At 44.2% G+C, this 7,340-nt stretch overlaps 1 long non-coding RNA gene across 1 annotated transcript; it reads right to left on the reverse strand.

The window, feature by feature from the left end:
- Window positions 1-923: 923 nt before the first annotated feature.
- LOC104677922 lies at window positions 924-2,790 on the reverse strand. The gene is made up of 3 exons (XR_750106.2): window positions 2,674-2,790; window positions 2,263-2,471; window positions 924-1,461 (listed from the first exon to the last, which is right to left on the reverse strand). It is a non-coding gene; the product is annotated as an uncharacterized LOC104677922 (long non-coding RNA).
- Between the last annotated feature and the right edge of the window lie 4,550 nt (window positions 2,791-7,340).

Raw genomic sequence — 7,340 nt, forward strand, 5'->3', positions numbered from 1 at the left:
TCCTGCCCGACTTGTATGAACAGTCTGCACAAGGTGGGGTGTTCCAACCCACTTCTGCAGATGTTGTCTTTGCAGATTTGACATTCTCTAATCGTAGGGCCAAACTAATGGCCAAAGGTGTCTACATCACCCTTCAGTTCCGCTTTTGAGGTAGCATAAAAATCATAGCACAAACCCTCCAGCCACAAAGATTTGTTTCCTGCCGAATAAGGGCTATCCCTACTTTGTGACTTCTCCCGTCTGTGGTCATGGAGGCTTCGGTCCATGCTTCCTGTACTCCTGCCTCCCGCCCCGTCCTGGTGCTGCCTGGGCAGCCCTGTGTGGCATGCCAGTGCTCCTTTTTCTTGGGAGCTGTAAGAAACAAGCTCTTATTTCAAAGGCAGTTGTTCCTGTCTGTGTCTATCACTTTACCATACCTGAATTAAACAAATCCTGAATTCAAATCGTTAAACATGGGGAATGCAAGCGTAGTATGTGAGTAGACGGAGTGGAATATCTGTGGACAGCCCTAATAACTCAGACCCTTGGTTCCCACAGTGTTCTGGGCACGCCAGCTGATCTTTGCTGACACTGACCTCCGTGGATGGCATTTGCTGCCATCCCTGGCACGACAGGAGGTTATGGTTATTGAGTGCAGTAATTCCTTAACCACTTTGCTATCCTGCCTTTTCATTGTCAATAAACACTATAACATATGTTAAATTTGAGCATTCTGTGAAATGAGAAAGGGGGTATGATATTGTTTCTAAGGTGGAAACCAAGACAGGGAGACCTTACTGCACCATTCTGTGGCTTCCCAGCACCAGGTCAGTCTGATGACCCAGGTCTCACACTGGCACCTTCAGGAAACCATGGTGCCAGGAAGTTAAAATCTTATTTGAATCCAAATAAAAGACATATTCAGACTCCTAGTGGCTCATTACCTGAAGTCTAAGGTTTATTCGGAATTAGTGGAGATAGCACTGGTAAATATATATGCTTTTTTAAAATAAAGGGTCCAAAAATAGGACATTTCCCTAAGCATTAAGTCAGACTGAGAAATTTGTACCACTGATTTGGAGCCCAGGGGGAACTAGGCAAAAACTTCTTGAGCTTATTCTGGGACCCCCAATGAGTAGAGGCCTCAAAGCCCTAAGGACACAAAATTTCACTGGCGGCTTGTGGCCAATAACAGACAAGGCAGAATCATGAGCAAGCCGGCTGTCTGCCCACCCAAGAGAGTGCTCACAAACGCCTGGCGACGCTCCCCGCCTGTGTGACTCCCTCTTTCAGCCTGGATGGCTTTCCGCATTCACAGTGTGCATCCTCTTGTCATTAAAGACATTATCCCATGGCGCTTACTCTGAGCAAAGCTTCCTCTTTTCAGCTCCCACAGCTTGGCTGGTGCCGCTCAAGAGTCCCCCACAGTCCTGGCATCTGGTTTCCTTGTGGGAGGCACCTGCCCTGCTGAAAGACAGGAGGCTGGGGAAAGAACAGATAGAACAGGATTCCTGGGGCTCTGATGCTTAAGGGAAAGCAACATGACCTTGGCTGGGGATCTGCTCACAAGAGGCTTAAACAGAGGCCCCGTTGCTGCCTACAAGAAGTTTGGACGAACTGTGATGAGGCAATTGAAAAAAACCTTCCGAATACAGTGCAAATCCATTTCATAAACAAAAGAAGCCTTTTGTATGCTCTCTGTGCCCCTACACGGTACACTCAGTACACAACTACATGCTGTTCTGCGAGAAAATGAAATAACTAGAATTTTTAATATCATGTCTGAGGCTTCCTGTGGGAGTTGGTGTACACTTTCTACTAAGTTCAAGGTGCAATTTTCCTCTAATTGTTTTCAATAGTTCCTTCCATTGTTAGCAACTTTCAGAAAAATATCGTCAGATTCTTTCCCTAGAGGGAATAGAAGAGAATAAAATCCCATGATTTAATCTTTAAAAAGTTGAGAAATAAAGTCAAAAACATCCCAATTTAATGCTGCCTTTTCTAGTTTATACATGTTACATTAATATCTAAATGATGTCCAGAAGTATTTACTTGTCTCATATTTACAAAACTTGATCACAGATTTTAAGAAAATTGTTCTGGCTTTTGTTATTAATGTTCTCAGGAACACTTGACATGAAAGTTCTGTTTCCTATAAAGCAGAGTTTCAAAATTTTTGGAGAAACTTAAAATAGGTCTACTAGGTTCTGGTGAGGTCAGAATATTCAGAGGATATAGCATGACTGATGAGGAGCGTAGGATTTTGTGCCTCAGAGCATTTACCATTGATTACAGGCCTTTAGGCTGGATTCTGACCTGGAGGTAGTGTCCACTGACTTCATGGCAGTCTCTCTTCTGCAAACAGTGGTAGTGCTTTGCCTCATCCTTATGGAAATGATATAGTGGGATCTGAAGACATGTGCTAGCCCCCTCAAAGTTCTAAACATTCCAAAAGCGTCGTTTACTTGCTAGATCCTTAATAGATCTTCCTTCTAATATGGATTTAAAAATTTTTTTTATATTACTCTTGCTTTCATGATTGGAAAAGGTGTTATTTAGAGAAATAAGGCAAATGGAAAACTTTAAGATTGGCATTTGCCTAGGGTGCCTCAAACATTTCTAGAACATAAGATAGATTATCACTTGATCTGCTTTGTTTGAAAGCAAATTGGTTTCTAGAAGACCCACTTTGACTCTGATGGTGAGGCCTGCAGAGGTTTTCATCGCAGATGTTTACCCTGAGGAGAACCCTGAACACGGTGACCAGATGAAAGGCAGCTCAAGGCTGAGCTCTCAGGACTCACCTCTGCCGTCAGCCACATTTTCCTCTGAGTTTATGACAATGATGCACCCTTACCCTCAATGCTACAGTTCTTGAGTTAGGATTGTGAAAGTTGATTATCCAAATTGAGCCATTCTTGTCATACCCAACTAAATCAGAGAGGAGGGGTCTGAGTAAAGGGCACTCAGGGTACATAACGCCTCCCTAGAAATGCTGTTCTCTCCAAGTCCCGTGGCTGAAACTGCCTGTTATAACCAGAGACCATTTTTATCTGTAGCAGGTGAGATAACAACTACAGACCAAGGACTAGTTTTGCCCACCACAGTCACCCACCAATCAGACCTTACCAGCCCCAAAACTTTGCTAATATCAAAGAACTTTCTCACAGGACCGCACAGAACAGTCCTCTTTTTCCACCCTTCTCTTTGTTCTTCGGACCACCCTGTCTGCCTCTATATGATGAATTGCAATTATTTCTTCCCAAATATTAAATTTAGAGATTCATCTCTACATTTTTAATTTGCTTTAGAGAAGTTCAAGCAGGCACTTGCCAAACCCTGTGGTTTCTTTGTCACTGCGTGACTGGGTTCGTTCCTCTTCCTTTTGTCTTCACTCAGAGCTTCCTTTGTCTGCAGCTTCCTTCTCACTGACCCACTCACTTTGGGTGGCTTCTCTTCTGTCGTGTCTTAAGAGGTAGCTGTTGCAAGTCTTTCTTAATTCACCGGGGAATAATGGCAGCCTCTCCAGGCCTTCTGTGTCAAGACCTCAGTCCTGGTGGCAGATAGTCTTGTTTTGCTTTCTTCTAGTCTTCAAATCCCACTCTGATTTTCAGGTTCTTTTGTTAAAGCCTGGCAGCAAGGATGGTGGAATGTGCATTGGGTGTATGGGTGGCAGGACAGCTGGTTTCTAGTCTTGGGTTGGAAAATACCAAGCAGTTTGGCTTTGGGAAAATGATTCCCCTTTTTGGGGTTAGGGATTATTTCCAGTAAATTGTAATGAAGAGATTTCATATCAGTGGTTCTGAGCATGACCCCTAAGTGGGAGTGGGAGTCATAGGGCCTCAAAGCTTATCTCCTCCAGGGCAGTTTTATGTCCGCCCCAGGAAGCAGGTCCTGTGGGAATGTATTTCCTGGTCTGGCTGCTGGTCAGAAGTTGTGAGGGTGATTGCCAAATGAATTCTGTATATATAATCCAGATATCAACTGGAATTTCTTGTCTCTGTGATCTAGATGAGAGGCCTAACAAGCAGGCCACTTGCCGTAGGTGCCAGGTTTATGGTCTCTATCATTTTTTTATGTAGGCTGAACCTGGTCCACATGACATCTGCCCAGATATACAATTCCACCTCTTCCTTGATTTCCACCTAAAATGTCACTCACCTGAGGAAAAGATCCACGGAGATTTGAAGGAGACATTTGACAGTACGCTTCAGAAAGGCGCGTGCTCCTAGAAAATGTTAAATACTGAGATTCTTAAATGTTTCCTCATCCCCCAGTCTGTAGGTTCTGTATCCCTGAGAGGGAACCTAATGAAAGGAGTTATTTTTCTCAATAAATAGAGTTCATAAAAAGGACTTTGAGATCTTTCACAATATGATCTAATATAAGAATCATTTATTTTTGGAAACACATTTGTGTATTCATTCATAGTTACATTCATTCATTCTCGGCTTTTTTGGCTTGGCCTCTACAGAAGAAATTATAAAACCAATTCAGTACTGCCCACCCCTCCCCCGCCCCGCCAAACACAAATTCCCCAAATAACAGAAGCCAAAGATTTCGGCATGTGAATTGTCCAGCTTTTAAAGTCAGCCATGTGGCCATCTGTGGCCCCTCGGTGATGTGTCACTTGTGTGTGAACTGCCACAGTTACTAGCGTGGTCCTTCTGCACAGAAGGCAGCTTTTCAGGGAAGTAGAGTAAAGCCAAACGGCATGAAGCCAATGCTGTGGCCGACAACAATTCGGCCAGGCTGTGCAAGATTTGCTCTCGTTATTCCAATAAACACAATTCAGACTTATCAACAGATGAAAGGAGAAAAGGAGCCTTTAAAGACAAAAAGAGGGTTTCTTTCTGCCAATAAAACATTTCTCATGTAAGATCACATCCTCTGTAATATGGCTTGCAAATGTGTGGTTAAGAGAATTTTTGGAACAGCCTAGACCAACCAGTTACAGTGACTGGGGGTTAAACTCCAGGAGGCACAACTGAATATATATGTCTCTCTCTCTCTCTCTTTCTCTCTCTCTCTCTATATATATATCTTCACACCAATACACACAAAAACCTTTATCTCTTTGTTATCTCACAAACTAATAACACTAAGCTTCATAATATCTCTCTTAAAGACAGAGGCGTTATGAAGAAACTGCTTAGACAGATAGTGAGGGTATGGGAATCCTCAGTGCGTTTTCCTTTTTAATGAAAAGCAGCCCGAAAATCATTTTCTAACGAAGATCACCCTGTAAAATGGAGCTGCAGACATAGACAAGGCAGCCGGAAGCTGGCAGGGGTGAAGGTCAGCAGGAAAAAGCTACCGGGACTAGGCATGTTCAACACGGCGGCTCCATCTCCCCTGCCCTTTGCCAGCCACGTGTACAGGAAGGAGCAGACAAGACGGCACCAGTCAAGTGCAAAGTCCATTTGCATAATAAGATTCGGCGAGGCGGCCAGCCTTACATGCTATGTAAACCTATGTTAGCTCTACATAAATCAGACACCGCCTCCTCAAGCCTGCCTAAAAAGTCCTGCACACTCCTTGCCCCTGGTCTTCCCTTTGGGAAACCCTCTTTCTCTCTCCCTAGAGAGACTATTCCCCTTTCTCTTTCTTTTGCCTAGTAAACCTCTGCTCCTAAACGCCTCCTGTGTGTCTGCGTTCCAAATCTTCGCCGTGCAAGACGATGAACCCGGGGTATTTGCACCAGATAACTTTCCATATGATTTGTTGAGCCTTGTATGCCAGGCACCTCCTCTGTAGAGGCCAAGCCAAGCTGACGACAAACAGTCGAATTTGTTGTAGTTTTCTAAAAACCTAGCATAATTTCCTGTTGCAGTCCAGCTGACATTTGGTGAGTGTTTCTCTGTGGACTGATTCCCCCAGTAGATAGCAGGCAGAAGGCCTGGACGTAGCTTGGGAAGGCTCTGCTTGCAGTTGGTGTGCAATGGGAGGAGGGTTTTCCCCATGAGCCTCTTCACTTAGGGTCCATCTGAACAGGACGTTTCTCTCCCAGCCCATCTTCAGGGGGAATCTGCCTTGGTGAGTGGAGACAAAGGGCAGGAGTTGGGGTCTCAGTACCATACTGCCCCCCCTACGGTCATCTCTGGAGCCAAATTCCCAATATGCTTAACGCTTCGTCTCATATCGCACGTCCCCCACCTACTGATCTTCCAGGTCTGTGAAGCGTCTAAACCGTTTTTCATTTCAGGGCTGTTTGTGCTGTTTCCTCAGCTTCAATTTTGCCCCTTCCTGAAGTTTCAGGGAAGTCCTCGCTGTTTAGACTTGACCATCAGAGAGGCCTTGCCTGCCCCTCTCCGTCAGTCCCGTTTTCGATTTTACATAGCGCTTTCATCCGTTTTTATTTATCATTTATCTATTCAGCACTTTTTTTTTCTGTTTGTCCTGCTTTACTTTTCTATTAGAATATAAGCAATGAGAGGGCAGGGCTGGGTCAGGCTTATTTGCTATTATATTTGCAATATTTATCTTGTAGGCAGTTAATGAATGTACATAAATTACCTTCAATGCTATGAATTATAATAGTTGCATTTGCTTCTTCACACAATTGTCCCACGATTAACATAAGCTTGTATGGGTGTTTAGGTTCTTTTTTTCATAGCATTTCCCATAAGATGATTACCTGAGTCAATGTATTGCTTAGGGTTCACCAGAGAAATGTGTGTGTGCACGCATGTGTGTATGTGTGTGTGTAGGAGGGTGACAGAGAGAGATTTCTTTTAAGGAACTGGTTCACGTGATTATGGAGACTGCAAGACCAGAATCTGTAGCATAGACCAGCAGGCTGGAGACCCAGGGAAGGGCCCATGTTGCAATTCGGAAGGTCGCCGGCTGGCAGCATTCCCTCGTGATGTCGGGAGATCAGTTTTTGTTCTCTTCAGGCCTTCAACTGATTGGATGAGGCCCACCCACATTACAGAAAGCAATCAGCTTTACTCAGAGTTCACTGACTGAAGTATTCACCATATTCCAGAACACCCTCACAGAAATGGAATACATAATAATATGTGACTAGATAGTGTTTGACCACGTATCTGGGTGCCATGGCCTAGGCAAATGATCACATAAAATGAGCACAGACAATCTGAAACTTTAGCGCAGATAGACTCGTCCTGAGGTCAGGACACACCATCATCCAGGTGGGGGAGGGGCTTGCCATGTTTCCACAAGACCTGTGATTTTCAGCAATCCTTAAGTCTCTGAGACTCAGATGACTTGTATGTATAATAGGCAGATTAGTCTAAACCCAGAGATCTCAAATTGTAGCCCCCAGCCCCTCCTGCTTATGTGTGGCAAAACAGGCTGAGAACGGTTTTTATGGATGTACATTTGGGATTAATTTGGTT

This window comes from Rhinopithecus roxellana, chromosome 2, assembly GCF_007565055.1.
Source record: "Rhinopithecus roxellana isolate Shanxi Qingling chromosome 2, ASM756505v1, whole genome shotgun sequence".
Lineage (NCBI taxonomy): Eukaryota > Metazoa > Chordata > Mammalia > Primates > Cercopithecidae > Rhinopithecus > Rhinopithecus roxellana.